The sequence below is a fragment of the Sminthopsis crassicaudata genome, chromosome 6, assembly GCF_048593235.1.
Source record: "Sminthopsis crassicaudata isolate SCR6 chromosome 6, ASM4859323v1, whole genome shotgun sequence".
Lineage (NCBI taxonomy): Eukaryota > Metazoa > Chordata > Mammalia > Dasyuromorphia > Dasyuridae > Sminthopsis > Sminthopsis crassicaudata.
In genome coordinates this window covers 242,009,737-242,031,265 of record NC_133622.1, presented here as the reverse complement: position 1 = coordinate 242,031,265, position 21,529 = coordinate 242,009,737, and the positions used below count along the sequence as shown (strand labels likewise).

At 31.6% G+C, this 21,529-nt stretch overlaps 1 pseudogene; it reads right to left on the bottom strand.

Annotated features, from left to right (window-relative positions):
• Nucleotides 1–8,351: 8,351 nt before the first annotated feature.
• On the bottom strand, nt 8,352–9,271 carry LOC141547063 (olfactory receptor 10AG1-like; annotated as a pseudogene).
• Between the last annotated feature and the right edge of the window lie 12,258 nt (nt 9,272–21,529).

Sequence of the window (21,529 nt, the reverse complement as noted above, 5' to 3'; positions counted from 1 at the left end):
TAAATATTATTCAACTCCTTGCTTTTTCAGTAATAATAAGGACAATAATACAGGTACATAATAAAGTACATCCATGAACTACTTTAATACTTTCAAAACTTTGTGAACATTAATTTACCAGTAGTACAGTATAGGTACCACAGTCATTCTGATTTTACAGATGAAGAAACTGAAGAAACTGAAATTCAATATGAATGACCTTGCTCAAAATTATACAGTTGTCAAGTGCCAAAGAGGAGATTTCAACCTGAGGTTTTTGTGCCTACAAGTTCAATGCCCTTTTTTATGAGCCTATGATTCTTCTCCCTTAAATATTACAACATACCATATCCACCAACAAATTCTGTAAAATAGACCAAGATTCATTGTAAATATAAATTTTGGATGAAATCATTGAGCTCTTCTTTAGTAGAAATGATTCTTGCCCTTTTTATCTCTCTGGGGATAACACTTCTCCCAGGTCATTTTCTTTTTTTATTCTTTCTTTTTAATGAGAGAAGATATCTTCTGGCTCAAAGTCCAATCATCAAGTCATCTTTTAATGAGGCAGGATTTTATAAGGGAAAACAATCCTGAGTTTTGAGTCAAGGGATTATATTGAGGCTTTAGATAAAATGAGACCTATCTCTTTATTGCAAGGACACATTACAGTTTACCTTACTGTTCATTTGTAAAATGAAAGCAATGATATTTTCCATTTATGCTCTACAGTATTATGGGGAGAAAAGCAATTATTAAGTAGTAGCCTGTTTTGTAACCATTCACTATAATAATTGAAAGAATTAATCATTCATTCTCTTCAATTTTTCAAAGCAAATATTTAGAAAAATGAAGCCCTTAATATCATGGACCAATTTGTCTCTTCTGTAGCATTCCACTGCTTAATGAAACATTTGACATAGTTATTCTAAATCTTGGGAAGATACACTAAAGAACTCATAATGGATAGCAGCATAAGAGAAGTGCTAGGACCACATGATTTTGCATGAGAAGATATGGGTTTGAATGTCAGTTATTTCTCTTCTTTGGTCCCTAATTTGCTTCATAAGAGAAGGTCAGAGTAAATATTCAAAATCTTCCACCAAGAAGGTAGAGGATGATGGCCAGTCAGGAATATTTGAGTTCATAGGTGGTCTCAGAGCTTAGATGGAAGATTCTGTGCAAGTCTTTTTAGCCTATTTGCCTCCACTTCCTTATTTATAAGATAAGCTGGATAAGTAAATGGCAAACCACTCTAGTCTCTTTGACAAGAAATAGGGTATACAAATCAACAACAACACTGTGTAATAGTACATGTATGTGCATATTTTTCTTTCATTTTTAATATTTATTATCACATTACATGACATTATTTTTTTTCAAATTCCTAATTCCAAATTCCTTCCCTCTTCTGCACAATCGAGAAGAGAAGCATTTTTTTTCTGATTAACTTTGTTTTTTTCTGTTATTAATAGCTTCTTTATTAGTCATCATCCAATAATTAAAGGTCCAACAACATAACTTCTTTCTCAGAAACACACACAAGTGGCTTAATGTTCTGTTCTGTTTTTTTTTTTTTTATATAACATTATTCCTTGTATTCATTTTTTTCCAAATTATCCCCTCCCTCCCTCTATTCCCTCCCCTAGATGGCAGGCAATCCCATACATTTTACATGTGTTACAGTATAACCTAGATACAATATATGTGTATAAATCTAATTTTTTGTTGCACATTAAGTATTAGATTTTGAAGGTGTAAGTAACCTGGGTAGATAGACAGTAGTGCTAACAATTTACATTCACTTCCCAGTGTTCTTTCTCTGGGTACAGTTGTTTGTGTCCATCATTGATCAACTGGAAGTGAGTTGGATCTTCTCTATGTTGAAGTTATCCACTTCCATCAGAATACATCTTCATACAACATTGAAGTGTACAGCAATCTTCTGGTTATATTCATTTCACTCAGCATCAGTTGATGTAAGTCTCTCCAAGCCTCTCTGTATTTCTCCTGCTGGTCATTTCTTACAGAGCAATAATATTCCATAACCTTCATATACCATAATTTGCCCAACCATTCTCCAAGTGATGGACATCCATTCATCTTCCAGTTTCTAGCCACTACGAAAAGAGCTGCCACAAACATTTTGGCACATACAGGTCCCTTTCCCCTCCTCAGTATTTCTTTGGGATATAATGCCCAATAACAGCAATGCTGGATCAAAGGGTATGCACAGTTTGATAACTTTTTGGTCATAGTTCCAAATTGCTCTCCAGAATGGTTGGATTCTTTCACAACTCCACCAACAATGTATTAGTGTTCCAGTTTTCCCACATCCCCTCCAACATTCATCATTATTTGTTCCTGTCATCTTAGCCAATCTGACAGGTGTCTACTGGTATCTCGGAGTTGTCTTAATTTGCATTTCTCTGATCAGTAGTGATTTGGAACACTCTTTCATATGAATGGATATAATTTCAATTTCATCATATGAGAATTGTCTGTTCATATCCTTTGACCATTTATCAATTGGAGAATGGTTTGATTAAAGAGAAGTATTCTGACGTAGATTCTTGTGTACTCAAGGAAAACATTTATTCATTGGTCTTGTGCTGATAGAAAAAAAAACTGGTAAAAAAGTGAAAAACAAAGATAAAAGTATGTTTTTATCTACATTCTGACTCTTTCAGGATTTTTTGTGGGTTTGGGGGATATGAATAGCACTTTTTGTCATAAGTCCTTCAGATAATATTAAATCATTGTTTTGCAGAGAATACCTAAGTCATTAATATTTGATTGACATATAGTATTTCTGTATATGTATATGATAAAATCCTTATTCTGTTCAATTCACTTTGCATTTGTTTATGCAAGTTTTTTCAGAGTTTTTTTTCTGAGAATAATTTGTGAAAAGAAAATCTCCTTGAAGTTTTTGTGACTCCTTTATCATGGAATTTTTTCTTGATTCTCTTCAATCACTTTAATTTATTTCCCAATTTTAGTCTACTTCTCTTATTTTATTTTTAAAATATTCTGAGCTCTTCTATGAATTGTTTTTGGATCTAAAATCAATTTCCAGCATTCTTTGAAGTTTTGGTTGTACTACATTTGACTTTATAATATTTTTATCTTTCCTGTCAGTGTAGGAATAGGTAAAAGGATAGGCAAAAACAAAGAGCAAAAAAAAATGCACAAAAAACAAATAAACAGGAAGAGACAAACACAAGGGGGACAAATAGAATAAGAACAAGGAAAAGGAAAGAGATGAAGACAAAGATATGGAGAATTATACAGAAAATACATAGAAATACAAAGAGAGAGACAGAAAGACAGAGAGAGATAGGAGGGAGAGAGGGATGGAAGAAGAAAGGAAGAAGAGAAAAGGAGAGGAAGGGAGGAAAGGAGGAAAAGATAGGGAAAGGAAGAGGGAGATGAAGAGAGAAAGGGATAGGGAAGGAAGGAGAGAGAGAAGTGGGAGAGAATGTTAACATATGCAAATGGGAAATTGAAATTCTTTAACACTAATATATGATGGCTCTCTACTTGGATCCAAACTCTCTAAATATATCAGTCTTTCCTCTTTCTGTCCAGGTTATCTATATTGTATTCCATTGACAACTAATTCAAGTATTTGTTTTGCCAATTTACCATTATGAATATATCCTGTCATGTTTACCCTTTTCTAAATTTGCTTTTTTAAAAAAAGTTTACTATTATATACATAACCTTTTATCAATTTTGTTTATTTAATTGTTTAAGGCTTACATTTATTTTCATAAAGCTATGTTTAATTATTGAGGTCATTTCATCAAATGACTGAGATATTGGGATTCCCAATTTTGCTCTTCACCTTAGAACTTAAAATTCTTTTCCTGTTTTTTTTTTTTTTTTCCTTTGGATGGTTGAGTATAGACAATTAATTTCATGCACTTTAACACTGGTCTATTCCTGATTTTAATTCCTTATGAAATAAAATCTGATTTGTTTAATTACTATTGCTTCTGCTTTGTCATTATTTTCCATGGTGTCTTAGAAACTAAGGGAAAAAGAGACAGCTAAAGATGCTATATATGGATTACTTCCAGAGGTAGAGGCAATTTACCAGAGTAAAAACAGAAAGTTTCTTGAGCTCTCTCAATTTCTCTTGAAAAAAATACATAAAATCAAGCCTCTGAATAGAATCTGATAGAAGGAAACCACTTTCCAGTTCAAAATAGATCGGAAAAACTTCAAGAAAAATCAGTTTCCCTGAGGTTAAGAGGGTATTCAGCTGAGCTCAGATTGATTCTGAGAAAGCTGATCTTAATCACATCAGATCAGTGACTGAGACTTTTGGTTCTGGCTCAGAAGAGGAGCATTTTAGGGAAGCAGCTTCCACTCCCAGCTCAAAATGCAAATTCTGGGAAACCAAGCTCTTTCCTGAAAAACAAAACAAAACAAAACAAAACAAAACAAAACAGGTAAAGCTATCACATGAAAATAAAATTGTCTTCCATCCTCAAAGCCAAGGCTCAGAGCTGCTCAGGAAGCTTGGAAATGTGCTCCCTTTATCCCAGGTGCAAAGCTTAACTATAAAAGTAATAAAGAAGAAATACCAAAAGAAAATGATCCAAAAAACAAAAACAAAAACAAAAACAAAAACAAAAACAAAAACAAAAACAAACAAACAAACAAAAAAAAACAATGGCTATAGAAAGCTACTATGGTGACAGAGGAGATCAAAACACTGACTTAGAGGAGGACAAAATATTCAAAGAGGAAATCTCCAAGAGTGATGCAAATTAGTCTTAAGTCCAAAGTAGCTTCTTAGAAAAGAGCTCATAAAAAACTTTAAAAGGCAAATAAGAGATATAGAAGAAAAAGTGAGAAAAAAAAAAAGAGAAATATGCCAGAGAGAGTCAATACATTAGAAAAGGAAGACAATTCATAAAAAAATACAATTGGCCAAATGCAAAAAAAAAAATGAAAAAAACAATATTCAGAAGTAGAATTAACAAAATGGATAAAGAGGTACAAACTGAGGAAAAGCACATATTAAAAACTAGAACAGGACAAATGGAAGCTAAGACTCTATAAGATATGAAGAATAATCAAACTAAAATTAATGAAAAAAATAAGAAAATGTGAAAACCACATTAGAAAAACAGCTGACCTGGAAAACTGATTCAGAAGAGACAATTTAAAAATTGTTACTCTATCTGAAAACAATGAGCAAAAAGAGACTGGGCTAGCATTCTTGAAGACACCATCAAGGAAAACTACACTGATGCCCTAGAAACAGAGAAATAATCATTGAAGATATTCATTGATCACCTTCAGAAAGAGATCCCACAAGGAAAATCCTAAGGAACATTGTTACAAAACTCCAAAACTACAATTTCTAGGAAAAAATACTGCAAGCTTCCACACAAAAAGTATGAGGGAACATTATGAAAAACAAAGTGAACAGTTTTGACAACATTAAATTAAAAAGATTTTACACAAAGAAAACCAAGAGAAACAAGATTAAATGGGAAGTACAAAGCTGGGGGGGAATACAGTTTCTAATAAAGGTCTCATTTCTAAAATACATAAAGAATTTATCAAATTTACAAGCCTGCATGTCATTCCCCACTTCATAAATTGTCAAAGACTATGAACAATTTTTAGATGACAAAATTAAAGCCATCTACAGACATATGAAAAATGCTATACATCACTGTTGATTGAGAAATGTCCACTAAAACAACTCTGAGGTTTTACTTCAAACCTCTCAGATTGGCCAAGATGACAGGAAAAGATAAAGATAAATGTTGATGGGAATAAGGAAAAACTGGGACACTGGTGGTAGTGTGAAATGATCCAAAAATATTGGAAAGCAATCTGGAACTACTTCCAAAAGGCTGTCAACCTGTACATGACCTTTGACCCAACAGTACCAATACTGGGTCTATAGCTTAAGAAAATCATAAAGGAGGGAATAGGACTCCCATGTCTAAAAAATGTTTGTAGCAGCTTTTTTTATAGTAACAAATAATTGGAAAATGAGTAGATGCCCATCAATTGGGGAATGGCTGAATAAATTGTGTTCCATGAAGGTGATGGAATATTATTGTTTTATGAAACATGATGAACAAGCTGATTTTATTTTATATATCCCTGACCCAATGTTTGAACTGCATACTTTTACAGAGAGCAAGTGTCAAGTAATACCTGGAATGGACTCTTCCTGTACATAGACTTATTTAATACTGACCCTCTACACATTTCTACTTTCAAAACATTTTCTGATGAATTACGGTATTTCGAATGCCTCAAAGATCTTTCAGAAATAATTTTTGATTACTTACTAGAATAAGACAAGTCCTTTTTGTAATTTGAAATATAATATATATGGGTCTTTCAGCTCTAATAAATCATCAAGTTTCTTCCTGCTTTTTGAAATATGTTTCTGCAGCCAAGAATAGGCAAAAGTATTTTGAAACATTCAGGCATCTTTTAATATTTTTATTAGAAAACTTAACTAAGCACATTTGTTTTTAATAAACCCAATATGACCTTTGCAAGTACATATTTTATATACACAAATGCTTGTGTGTGTGCTTATGAGTACATTTGTATGTGTTTACTGTATATTGGTTGATTTGTAATTAGAACTGATACTCTGACGTAGTAGATTGATATAGTGGCCTGATAATTCTAATTTTTAGTCATTAAAGAACAGAAGAAATATTATCTTTCCAACTTTCCAAGATTTGTGAAAGCCTCTGATCAACTTCTTATTTGCCATGAATTTCAGATACTTTTTTGTCATTCAAATCAATGATTTGAACAGAAGAATTAAGAAAATGAATAAATTGCCTAAGCATAAATATTACATATAAGATGGAGGTAAATGAAATTATTAATTGAGGAAGAGAAAAAATGAAGTATAGTTCATATCTATGAGTTCAGAGCAGCCAATATTTTCATAGTATTTTTAAAGATTTATAAAGTAATGTCATAACATAACTTTTCATTTAATAATAATTCTCCAGGGAAGATAGGTGTTGCAGTGGATAGAGCATGAGCCTGAAGTCACAAGGACCTGAGTTCAAATCAAATTTATTCAGTTTAGTTCAATCTAAACACAACCCCATCTGAGCTTTCCTGGTAAATATATTTGGATGCTTGTTATTTCCTTCTTTATATGTCATTATAGATGAGTAAACTGAGCAGATTGAGTTAAATGATTTGCTGAGGATCACAGAAATATTAAGTGGCTGTGGTAGAATCTGAACTCTGATCCCAGGCCTGACTCCTTATCCCCTAGACTACAGTGGCTATTCCTACCTCGACATGTTTATAGGGAAGGTATACATGTTTGTGTTATATACATAACTTATATATCTGGATATGTATGTACATATACATGAATTATATACATTTACATATACAGCTACAATGAGGTCTCACATTATTACTATATTATGCATGGATTTTCTCTAAAAAACACCATTATCTCACTGTCAATATGTCCCCTTGACATTAGGGTAATGGGATAAAAAATTTTGAAAATCTTCCTGGTTCCTTATTTTTGTGTAGCAAATTCATATATTTCTCTTTTCCTCCATACATATGCATATGCTTGCAGATAGATAAGTAGATAGATAGATAGGTAGATAGATAGATAGATAGATAGATAGATAGGAATTATATATATAAAATGGACTTATACTACTATCTTCCCTTTAATCTGAAGCAACCTTCTGGGGAAGAAATGAGAGCAGAAATTGAATTTATTCTGATTACATCCTTCATTCACACAAACCTAGAAAGAGGAATTCATATGCTTGAAGAGTTAGATCACTTCACCTTCTTATTCAAAATGAGAGGATATTCAATGGTCTAAAAAATAATGAATAAAATCAACAGATCCAAAAAAAGAAAACTAGAAGAGATATCCAGACAAGTATATGAACCACTAACAAAATGTTAGCGGTACAATTCTTGTACTTTTATTTTTTTAAAAATGTGCAATATTAGTGAATTTATTAAATATGTGATTAGATAGGTTAGTTAAATTAAAAGAGTTAGAGAAACATCTTACTAATTTTGTTTTCTGCAAATTCAATGTTAAGAGGGAAATGTTATAGCAAGAGACTATTGAAATCTTTAACTTTAATTGGCCTTAGAATTCAGAGTAAGATATTTCAGAACTTTATGGTAGTTAAAATAGAGAAGAACAAAAGGATGAATGGTCATAATTTCCATGAATTTGAAGGTCTTTCATGTGAGAAAGGTCTTTTCATTTCACTGAAATGTAAAAACAAGCAGATATGTGTTTTGTAGAGACTGAGAAATAGAATTTAAAAGAAAGTTCATATATTTTTCTAATGAGTCTAAGATCTGATTCACTTAGGAAACAGTTTTCTCAAAGCAGCAATGACATCCTTATTTCTGAGGCTATATATCAAGGGGTTGAATACTGGGGTCACAGTGGTATAGAAAAGAGCAAGCACTTTGACTGATCCTGTAGAGTGATGAGATTTTGGTCTCAAATATACAATGCTACCAGAACCATAAAATAAACACACAATCATAAGGTGTGATGAGCAAGTGGAAAAGGCCTTGGCTCTTCCTGAGGTAGAAGGCAATCTCAGGATAGTAATTATTATTTTGACATAGGATGTGAGTATCAACAGAAAGGGAGTTATGACAAACAGCAATGCAACAACTTGAACAGAGATCTCTGTCTTATATGTGTCCCCACAGGCCAACTCCACTAATGGTGGAGCCTCACAGAAAACATGATTGTTTTAGGTCCACAAAAATTGAGAGAGAAAATCAGGTATGTCTCCTCTATCAGCAGTGGAACTGCAATAATCCAGGACATCACAACAAGTTGGATACATACCCTACGGTTCATGATGAGAGGATAGTAGAGAGGCTTACAGATGGCTACATAACGATCATATGCCATCACTGCCAAGAGCAAGCACTCTGCCACTCCCAGAATATAGAGGAAACAGGTTTGTACAGCACAGTGTAGGAAAGAAATAATATTCTTTTGAGTCCAAAGATCTACCAGCATTCTGGGTATAGTGACTGATGTGTAACAGATTTCCAAGAAGGAAAAGTTCCCCAAGAAAAAATACATTGGTGTTTGGAGACTTGGATCAATCTTGGTTATGACAATGAGGAGGCCATTTCCTATCAATATGCATAGGTAGATGACAGAAAAAATGCCAAAGAGAAACCCTTGGAGGTTGGGAAGATCAGAAAATCCCAGGAGAATGAATTCCTCCACAACTGTGAGGTTGTCCTTTGCCATTGGGTCTTCTGCCTATAGAAAAAAAAAAATGAATTCAGAACCAACCAATCACTTTATTTGTATATGTTCAACAAAGAAGAAGTGGTTTGATCTCATGACGAGAAATAGTCCTCCCATATTTAACATATTAACATGGTTAACATAAGTTTTAATGACCTTTAACATAAGATAAATATCTTATATATATATATATATATATATATATATATATATATATATATATATATATATATATATATGTATATATATGTATGTAACATTAAAATTTTTTTAAATTTTGGGGACAAAAGTCAAAATTACTTAGTGATTACAAAATGCTCCTTATCTACTAAGAACCCTAATCAATGCAATGACTAGTTTTTCTTAGAGATTTTAATTCAAATATGCAGTAAGATGAAGATATCTGATAAAACTATAAAACCATACTTAATCTTAATATCAAGAATAAAAACATTTAACACCATATCTTTGATTTCTGTTTTTTATAAAATGACAATTCCCTTGCAACAGGAATTTTAACCTTTGTTTCAGATATAGGATAGTAAAAAAACAAAACAAAACAAATAAAGCAAACAAACAAAAAAAGCATCCAACAATTACTTCTCTATTGCTTTGAATCTTCCAGTTTGCCTACCTTTACTCATAGTATTTTCCTCATTGGAAAGCTTTCCCCAAATTTTTCAGCTAACATCCTATCCAGGCTATTTCCTCTAATCTTCTCTTCAGATATTTTTCTCTATTATCAGCTTTTATTTAAGCTTTTCTTGAATTTTTTGAATTCCCTATTCTTAAATGACCATATTATACGATCTATGCCAGTTATTGATCAATTAACAAATGACCTCTGCTTAACCTATGTGTTCTTATCTACATGTACGTTTTGTACTTCCAACTGTGTTCTAAGCATCTGAAGTACAAAAGTGATTTCTTATAATCTTCTTTCTCTCTTGAACTGTATTCTCTATATAGTAAGTGCTGAATAAAATTTAAGTGGAATAAATTCTCTCTATCATATAATCTCAGCAATATGTATAACTTAAATATCTCTCCAATTAACTAATTCTTAAAATTCAAGATTTAGAGATTTATTCAATAGTGACAAGTAGTTAGTCCATTTTAGTATTTTTTAATTTGCCAATCTCTATTTTCCTTTCACACTTTTTTTTTCAGATTTTCTTTCTTTTTTTATTAATTTTATAATTATAACATTTTTGACAGTACATATGAATAGGTAAGTTTTTACATTATCCCTTATACTTCTTCTTTTCCGAATTTTTCCCCTCCTTCCCCTCCTTCCCTTCATCCCCTCCCCTAGATGGCAGGCATTCCCATACATATTAAATGCATAATAATGCAGTTTTGTTCAGCTCATTTCTACTGCAACACCCACCTGAAATCTTGTTCCTGGAAAAATAACATAGAGAAGTTGGAAAAATATAATGTTTCATGTTTAAACATGATCATGAATTAAAATATATCCCATGCATAAGCTTTCCATTTAAGAGGTTATAGTAATAAGATACTATTCGAAGAATTCTAGAGTCTTTTATAAAAAATATGTGCCAAGAGAACTGACATAGTTGATTGAAAAGGTAAGCAAAAGCTCCTGAATCTAATATCTATCTAGGTAACTTGGATTGTTCAATGTGGAAACATGTTACAACAGAAGAAATATAGGCTATAGATTCAGAAAATAGATTTAATTGTGAACATCAATCTTATTATTATGTTGAAATTATAAAGTAATTATCATTTGTACACATCATTTTCCTCATTTGTAATGTGACAGTTGATTTGTGAGGTATTTTTCACATTTAGATCTGTTTGACTAGACCACAAAATATACCAATTATTCCCGCATTTGTGCATATCATCTTATTTTCTATACCTGTACCAATGAGCTCTTAGCTCATTGAAATATAAAGTTTTGTGTTGTGAGAAGTTGACTTGCTATGAAGACTTCACCATTTTAAATATAAAAGCATATTTTAAGTGAATGGTAAAATCTAAGTGATATTAAATAATATAATGAACTTATGCTTATTTTATATAAGAATCAAAGAGATTGACCAACTTGCCAACATTCACATACTTGGTAAGAATTTGAACAGGTTGTAAATTTAGATTCTCTTGATCCTAAATTATCATTCCTATCCCTGCCATGTTTACTCTGCCTTTATAAATGATGGTATTGAAAATGATAAAACACAGAATGAATAATCTTAATTTTATATTTTAGTTACAAAAAGAAATTTAGTACTGCATTTTTAAATTGAACAGCTATTTAGTAAAAACATGTACTTTATACACAGATATGAAGTGTGTTTATATATGGATGGCCAAATTGAATGTCTAATATATATATAACTGTACACATATATATCCTCTGATACTTAATGTAAATAATAGCAAAAGTAAAATTATACATTATCAGTAATCATCAAAAGAAATCACTAGTATTATTATAAACAAAGATGAGTAATATTTCACATTTCCCTAATATTTATAAATTGTCAAGGTTGAAAAAGTTTTAATATACTTAATTATAGTGATTCATTAAGATAACAAATACAATAAAATTTTCTTAATGAAACACTTAATAATCTAAGATTATAGAAAACAATTTTAAATTATGGAAGCTAACCACTAAACTTTTTTGTTTTTTTGTTTTTTGAGGTTGGGGATAAGTGACTTGCTCAGAGTCAAACAACTAGGAAGTGTTAAGTGTTAGAGACCAGATTTGAACTCGGGTCCTCCTGAATTCAAGGCTGGTGCTCTATCTACTGTGCCACCTAGCTGCTCCCTTCCACTAAACTTTTTATACACTTTGCCTCATTGATCTAATTACTATGGGATATATTGAGAGGAGAACAGTTAAAGGAGGGGAAAAAGTTTTCATATATTCCAAAATTATTCATATTGACAATAGCTGGAAAAAATATAAAACACTGAAAGGAAATGAAAAAGTTTCAGGGAATAAGTAAAATATTTTTGGTTCAGGATTTTGGCTAAATATTTTCTTGTAAGAAAATCAAAGTATGATGAATGCAAAAGCTTTGGAAAGACTTTTTTGATGAAGAGAGAACAGCAAAGAAAGTGAAAACAAAGACTGGAATATCCACTAGTTCTACCATATTGTAATGGGATTTGGGGGGAAGTAACAGACACTGGGCTCAGATTAAGTATATTGAAAACTTTGGTCCCCCAGAATTGAGACAAAGCCTGCTTTTCCTTTTCTGACAAAAGTGTGTTGAAGCAAGTTCAAAGTACAGAATGCTTCATTAGTTAGTTATTATGTTTGTTTGCCCTGATGCTTGCTTTTGCTTAACAATTTTCTTTTTTTTTAAGAAAAATTAAGTAGATTAAGTAAATATTTTTTTTTAAAAAAAGAAAAATGAATCCATATAAATAAGATAAATTTCTTTCTAATTAAGTGATTATTGTTGTAGTTTATATCACCCCCCCACACACACACATCCAGGGTATATTCTGTAAACAGAATCTTTCATTTCCTGGTTAATCTGTTTCTTCAATCTCTGTTGCTCATTAGTTTCATAAAATTTAAAATTCTCAGAAAGGTGAGATAGATCATAATTCTCTTCAGTTCAAAGAAACTAAAGATAAGACAGACAAAGGGCTCAAACTTATCTTTCTTAGATAGGATGAAATATTATTCAACTCCTTGCTTTTTCAAAAATGATAAGGAAAACAATACAGGTACATAACAAAGTATATCCATAAGCTACTTTAATGCTTTAAAAACTTTGTGAACATTAATGTACCAGAAGTATAATAAAGGTACCACAGGTATCCTGATTTTACAGATGAGGAAAATGAAGAAACTGAAATTCAGTATGAATGACCTTGCTCAAAATTACACAGTTGTCAAGTGCCAAAGAGAAGATTTGAACTTGAGGTTTTCATGCCTACCAATTCAATGCCCATTTTATGAGCCTAGGATTCTTCTCCCTTAAATATTAAAATATACCAAATCCACCAACAAATTCTGTAAACTAGACCAAGATTCTTTGCAAACATAAATTTTGGATGAAATCACTGAGCACTTTTCTTTAATAGAAATGATTAAATGATTCTTGTCCTTTTCAGCTCTCTGGGGATAGCTCCTCTCCCAGGCCATTTTCTTTTCTTTACTTTTTTCTTTTAATGAGAAAAGAGGTCTTCTGGCTCAAAGTCCAAACATCAAATCACTTTTAATGAGTCAGGACTTTATAAGGGAACAAATCCTGAGTTTTGAGTCAAGGGATTATATTGATGCTTTAGATACAATGATACCTATTTCTTTTTTGTAAGGATACATTTTTCTCCATCTTTGAACTTCCTCATCTGTATAATGAAAGCAATGTTATTTTCCATTCCTTATTCCACAGCGTGATATGGAGAAAAGCAATTATCAAGTAGTAAGGATTTTTTTTAACCATTCACTATCATAATTTAAAGATTTAATTACTTATTCAATTCAATTTTTCAAAGGAAATATTTAGAAAAATGTAGCTCTTAATATTATGAATCAGCTATCTATTCTGTAGCATCTCACAGCTTAATGAAACATTTGGCATAGTTATTCCAGATCATGGGAAGGTATTCTATTGCATTCCTACTGAGTAGAGTAGAAGGAAGTGCAAAGACCACAAGGTTAGGAATCAGTAGATATGGGTTTGGGGGCAGAGCCAACAGGGCAGAGAGTAGACATGTCTTTGTCTCAGCTATGTCTGGCTTTCCTCAGAATTGATACCAAATAGGTTTTGGAGTGACATAACCCAGAAATATATGGAGTATAATAAATTTCTAGCAGAAGATATTTTAGAAGAATTACAGGAAAGGTTTTCCTCAATTGGGCAGTCAGTGAGGCAGCACAGGGAAGACCAGGATGAAGAGGCCTCCACTTGTGTGGAAAACCTAAGGAATCTCTTAGTCAAAGTTGCACTGACTATTCTATTCTGGTTCAGAAGCTAGTGTATCAGTAGACTAGTTGTGTGACCTCCAATACAACTTCAGAAGGCAAACAATGAGCCCTTGAACAACCAAGGAAAAACGGGGCCTGGTCACACATGCCCAGCATAAGAACGCAGTTAACAGTACTGTCCCCAGGGCACTGTGAAGGCATTGTTTTCTATGGAGCAAGCTAGAACAATTTTCTCCTTTATTTTAAAAGCACACCTCAACCTTTAAAAATGAGCAAAAAAATAAAACTAAACAAACAAACAAACAAAACAAAAAAACTCTGACCATTGATAGCTGATAACTGTTATGGAAACAAGGAAATATTAACATGAAGCTCATCTCCAGCTGAAACCTCAAAGGAATATATGAGTTTTTAGACCTTCAAAAGACTGTATTGGAAGAACTTTTAAAAATCTTTAAAAAGAGAGTAAAAATGGGAAAAAGAATTAAGAAGTTTGGAAAAGGAAACACAAAAGTTGTCTGAAAAAAATCACTCCTTTAAAAATGGATTTTATGATATGGAAAGATCAACTATTGCTTTGAAAAACATACTTAGTGAAATAGAAAATGACAAAACAAACTTAAAAATAGAATTGGTGAAATGAAAAAATAAAACAAGGAGCAAAACAATTCATTTAAAAGTTAAATTGCTGAAATGAAAAAGGAGATAACAAAAAACTAACTAAAGGAAATGATATGCTGAAAATTAGAATTGAACAAATGGAAGTGAATGACTCAATGAGATAAGAATTTGACCAAAAAACTAAAAAATAAAAAAGGTAGAAAAAAAATGCATCGTACTTCATCAGAGAAAATATATAGTTGAGTCTTAGCTCCACTATCAATCTTTCCTGGATGACTTTCATAAGTTGTTTCTTTTCTTTGTTTCCCAATTTGCTTCAATGGAGGAGGTCTAAACAAATGTACATAATGTTCCCCTAGGAATAGAGGTTGAGACTACAGTAATTGAATAGGTAAGACATTACTACTAATCAAGATAGAGGGTCTCCAGGTCTTCTCACTAGACCTAGCACATGTCCTAAAATCTTCTGACTTTGCTATTTGCCTTGTCATTGAATTCTTTAAGCTTTGTAATCTGACCAGCTGTATAGGCTAAGGTCTCTTGGACCTTGTTACTTCTGTTTGGATTTTTCATCTCTTCTGAGGCTGAATTCTCATATGTGTGTGTGTGTGTGTGTGTGTGTGTGTATGTATGTATGTATGTATATATATATATATATATATATATATATATATATATATATATATATATATATATATATATAAAACCTCTTAATATCTGCAATGTATAATATACAAGACCTCTTACATAGGTAATGAATTTGATTTGGAACAATATTGCACAATGCTTGTACAAGCTACCTACTTTGTAGGTGTGCAGGTAGGTGGCACAATAAATAGACTATAAACTGTCAATCAAAAATATCAAAGTTCATAGGCGGTCTCAGACGCCAGATGATTGATTCTGGATGATTTTTAGCCTATTTGCCTCTACTTCCTTATTGATAAAATGAGTCGAAAAAGGAAATGGCAAACCACTCCAGTTTCTTTGCCAATAAATCCCTATAGAATCAGCAAGAGACATATGCAACTCAACAACATTGTAATTATATATGTATATGCAGATGTTTTCCCTCATTTTAATTATTTATTACCACATTACATTTAAGAGGACATTTCAAACTCTGAATTCTAAATTTCCTCTCTCTCCTATACCATAATTGAGAAGATAAGCATTCTGACATATATTATCCTTGGGTAGTCATGGAAAACATTTCCTTGTTAGTCATGTGCTGAAATAAAAAAAAAAAAATAGAAAAGTAAAGGAAAAGGGTCACTTGGTTGCATAGTGGTTAGAGCACCAGCCCTGAAATCAGGAGGACCTGAGTTCAAATATGACCTCAGATATTTAATACTTCCTAGGTGTGTGACCCTAGGCAAGTCAGTTAACCTCAACTGCTTTAGCAAGTAATAATAATAATAATAATAATAATAATAATAATAAAGAAAAAAGTATGCTGTGATCTATATTCATACTCCTTTAAGGCTTTTTCTTATATGAATAACATTTTTCATTTTTAGTCCTTTAGAATCATATTAAATCAATGTTTTGCTCAGAATACCTAAAACATTCATGCTTGATCTAAATACAGTATTTCAATAAATGTATGTTATGAAATTTTCATTCTGCTCACTTCACTTTTCATCTCTTCATGTCAGTATTTTCAAATTTTTCTGGGAAAAAAATGTGAAAAGGAAATCCCATTGGGTTTTGTGTGTGTGTGTGTGTGTGTGTGTGTGTGTGTGTGTGTGTGTGTGTGTGTGCCTCCTTCATCACTGACATTTTTTCATAATTCTCTTACATCGATTTATTTTCCAAATTGTACTCTATTTTCTTTTACATTTAGGATATTTTAAGCTCTTCTGTACTTGTTTTTGGGCCTGAGATCAATTTCCAACATTCTTTTAAGCTTTGGTTGTATCATATTTTACTTAATTATCTTTTGAGATTTTCAGTCTCTATAGGAAAAGGGAAAAGGAAAGGCAGAAAAAAACAGAGGTTGAGAAAACATAGATGCACACAAAAACAAATACAGATATATCAGAATAGACAAATAGGTAGAGACCATCTGAGAGAGACAAAGATCAAAGACAGGGTGTTAAATACAGAGAAATAGATACACACACATACACACACACAAAAGAGACAGAGAGACAGAGAGAGAGAGAGAGAGAGAGAGAGAGAGAGAGAGAGAGAGAGAGAGAGAGAGAGAGAGAGAGAGACAAAGACAGAGAAAGAAGAAGGAGGAGGAGAAGCAGGAGGAAAATATATGCAAATATCTGGATAATTGAAATTCTTTAGTATTAATATAGTAGATCTCTCTTCCAGTATCAGAATTCTTTTGAATGTATCAGTTTTTCTCTTTCTTTCCATTTCATCTATATTATATTCCATTGGCAAGTAATTCAAGTTTTTTTTTTTTCCCTCCAATTACCATTATATACATATCTTTGTCTTATTCATTCTGATTCTATAGTTTATTAATACACAGATAACATTTTATTAATTCTGTTTCCTTAGATCAAGAGATTTTGGAGTATTGGAGTTGTTTCATCAAGTGTTTGATATATTGAGATTTCCAATTTGGCTCCTTTCTTTAGAACTGCAAATTCTTCTTTCATTTCCTTTTTTTTTTTTTTTTTTTTTCATGTACTTTGGGTGATTGAGTATACACAATGAATTCCAGACACTTTAACACTAATTTCTGATTTTAATTTCTTATCTGACTTTTAAAATTTCTATTGCTTCTGCTTTGTAACTATATCCTTTTTATTATACTATGTTTATTTATTTTTAATGTATATTGCTTTATGGACATGTTGGGAGATTAAAAATCGGAGCAAAAGGAAAAACAATGGGAGAGTCTAAAAAAAAAAAAAAAAAGAAAAAAAGCAGTGAATATAGTATGTGTTGATTTATATTCCATCTCCTTAGATCTTTTTCTGGATACAGATGACATTTTTCTGTATACTTCTACTATAGGAGCAGTTAATGAATATATCAAAACAAAAGTACCATTTTCAAAAGGAAATTATGGTTAAAAGGTTCTAATAAACTAATCTTTTTAGGTAATAAGTCAATTAGCAGATGCAGGGCATGTTTTAGGTGATATTTGCTTATATTTAATAATGTATTTCAAAAGCTAACAATGTGCCAATACTCCTTGATAGTCACTATAGGGAGATCAAACATAGGAAAAAGTCCATCACCTACAATCATAGTCATTCACAAAACTGCCAATTACTCAAACTCTGCTACCTAAGCAAAATTGCTTAGGGGGTGGAGCTTTTATGATTATTGAAGAAGAGGAAAAAAGAAAGTATAGTTCATATCTATGAGTTCAGAACAAATGTGAGTAGCAGCTAATATTTTCATAATTTTTTTAGATTTATAAAACAATGATATAACTTTATTTAAGGATATTTTCACATGAGCAGTTATATTCTAAGTAATATAAAATGTCTTCACTTTATATATAAGAATATGTATTAATAAACATGCCACTTTTCACATATATTGTGATAGTCAGATATAATATTTCAACCTAGATGCTCATGAAAACAAGGCTTAACTACTCTTTTGTCAGTCATTCATTTTAGTTATCTGCAACTCTTTATGATCCTGTTTGGGGTTTTCTTGGCAGAGATTCTGGATTGCTTTGCCATTTCCTTCTCCAACCCATTTTACAGAAGAGAAAACTGAGGTACACAGGATTAAGTGTATTATTATATTAAGTACATATATATGTGTGTGTATGTTTATCCATCCAGATATAGATGTACTGTGTATAGTGTTACATATAGTTTATTTGTATATGTACATATATATATGTATATATTCACACACACATATATATATGTATATATCCACACACACACACACACACACACACACACACACACACACACACACACATATATATCTTTAAATGCATTTCCATATTTATATTCTCACATTATAAGTTAAATAGTATATAAAATGCAGTATATATTTAATATACTATATAGGTAATACATGGTATATACTGTATATATGAATATATGCACAATGTATATAATTTATATTTATTCATGGATAAAAATAAATATCAATGTAAATATACATACAGCATATATGCATCTATAATATGCATTTATGTTGACACACATGATTATTCACATAATTGCATGTGTGAATATATACACCTGTGCCCTGCATATACCTGGTTTTGTCAGCTATGTGGTACAGTGAATTGTGTGCCAAGTCCAGAAATGGAAGATCTGAATTCATATTTGACCTCAGACACTTACTAATTCTATTTTCTTGGGCAAATCACATAAACATTATTTGACTTAGGTCCAAATATATAAAATGGGGACATACAGGAGAAAGAAATATTAAATCAGTCTAGTATATTTGCCAAGAAATCCTCATGGACAAATCCATGGGTTTACAGAGTCAATAACATTTGAATAATGGAACAATAGTATCTACCATCTACCTACCAACCGACCTATCTGAATGCATGTATATGTATACTATATATAGGTATATCTATACATGTATTATGTATTATATAAACATAAACACATATGTAAATTTATATATATATACATATGCATATGGCTAAATATTTTAGAGAAACTATTTTCATATAGATTTATGTATATGCATATACATATACATATATACACACATAAAATATATATATTCAAAGTATGATATATTTATTCTGTTGAGTTCAGACTAATTCTCCGCTACCTTGAATTGTCTTGGTAAAGACACTGAAGTGCTTGATATTCTTTTCCTAGTTCTCATTATAAAGAAATTGAACAAATTGAGTAAAAAATATACTTAGAGTCACAGAGTTAGTAAGTGTCTGAGGCTGGATTTGAACTACAAAAGATGAATTTTCTGATCCCAGGCTTGGTTCTCTGTCCACTGGACCACCGTGGCTGCCTCTATACTCTCCATGTATATTTGTCAGATAAACATGTCTGTTCTATATACATACATATACAGATGGGATGTGTAAATATGAGTGAATTGTAGTCATACAATTTTACATATATAATTAGATTTAATATTATTGTTATATATGTTGCATATTTTAATATAAATATATAATATAAAAACATAAAATAATCTCATCTCCATGTATCTTTCTGACATAAGAATGATAGGTCATAAAATTTCAAAAATCTTCCAGATTCCTTATTTTACTATAGCAAATTTATATTTTTCTCTATTTCTCAACACATACTCATGCAAACATATATTTGGAGATAGGCAGACAGATGATAGATAGATATGAATTATAAATGAAATGAACTTATACTACTATCTTCTCTTTAATCTGAAACAACCTTCTGGGGCAGAAATGAAAGCACAAATTGTATTTATTCTGATTACATCCTTTATTGACAAAAAGCTAGAAAGAGGAATTCACATGCTGGAGAAGTCAGATCACCTTCCCTTCTGATTCAAAATTAGATGATATTAAATTCAATTCTAAAAAGTAATGAATGAAATCAGTAGAGCCAAAATAAAATAAAAAATAGAAGATATCCAAACTAGGAATTTGAGCCATTAACAAAATGTTAGGTAAACATTTCTCGTGCTTTGATTAAAAAAAGTACCATCTTGGTGATCTTATCAATATGTAATTAAATAGGTTAGTTAAATAAAATGAGAAAAATATCTTACTAATTTTATTATTTTTTTTGCAAATACAATGTTAATAGGGAAATATTGTGGCAAGAGGCTATTGAAAAAAATTAATTGCATAAAATTTGTTACAGAATTTGGAGAGATTTTAGAAGCTGGGGTTGGTTAAAATAGAGAACTAAAGCATGAATGAGCATAATTTCTCTGAATTTGAAAGTCTTTCAAATGAGGGAGAGAAGCTTATAGGTGGATTTGTTTTGATTCTATTACCCTCTCTTACTCATATGAAAGACCTTCAAATTCATGAAAATTACAATCTCCTCTCTCTGTCCTTCTCTGTCTCTCTGTCTCTCTCTGTCTGTCTCTCTGTCTCTCTGTCTCCTCTCTCTCTGTCTCTCTGTCTCTGTCTCTGTCTCTGTCTCTGTCTCTGTCTCTGTCTCTCTCCTCTCTCTCTCTCTCTCTCTCTCTCTCTCTCTCTCTCTCTCTCTCTCTCTCTCTCTCTCTCTCTCTCTCTCTCTCTCTCTCTCTCTCTCTCTCTCTCTCTCTCTCTCTCTCTCTCTCTCTCTCTCTCCCCTTCTCTCCCTCCCTCCCCCTCTCTCCCTCCCTCCCTCCCTCCCTCCCCCCCCCCCCTCCTCTCTCTCTCTCTCTCTCTCTCTCTCTCTCTCTCTCTCTCTCTCTCTCTCTCTCTCTCTATATATATATATATATATATATATATATATATCCCTCTCTCTTTCTCTCTCCTTTTTCCTTTAAAAAGGTATAAGTTCACATGATATTAGGACAATACTAGAAAAGATTGCAAAAGTGATTGCACTCAAGTTATCTGCTGATATTTGAAACCATTTAAGTCATAACAATTTGTTAAGTCCTTTCATAATCTAACAAAATAGTAGAAAATTTAGACTAACATTTTCTGTATTTTCAAATACAGTGTTTTGATTGTCTCTAATTTATGTACATATTCATTGAAATGTAAAAATAAATAGATATGTATTTTTGCATGAACTGTGGAAGAAAATAAAATACAAAGTTGATATATTTTATTCATGACTCTGTCACCTGAT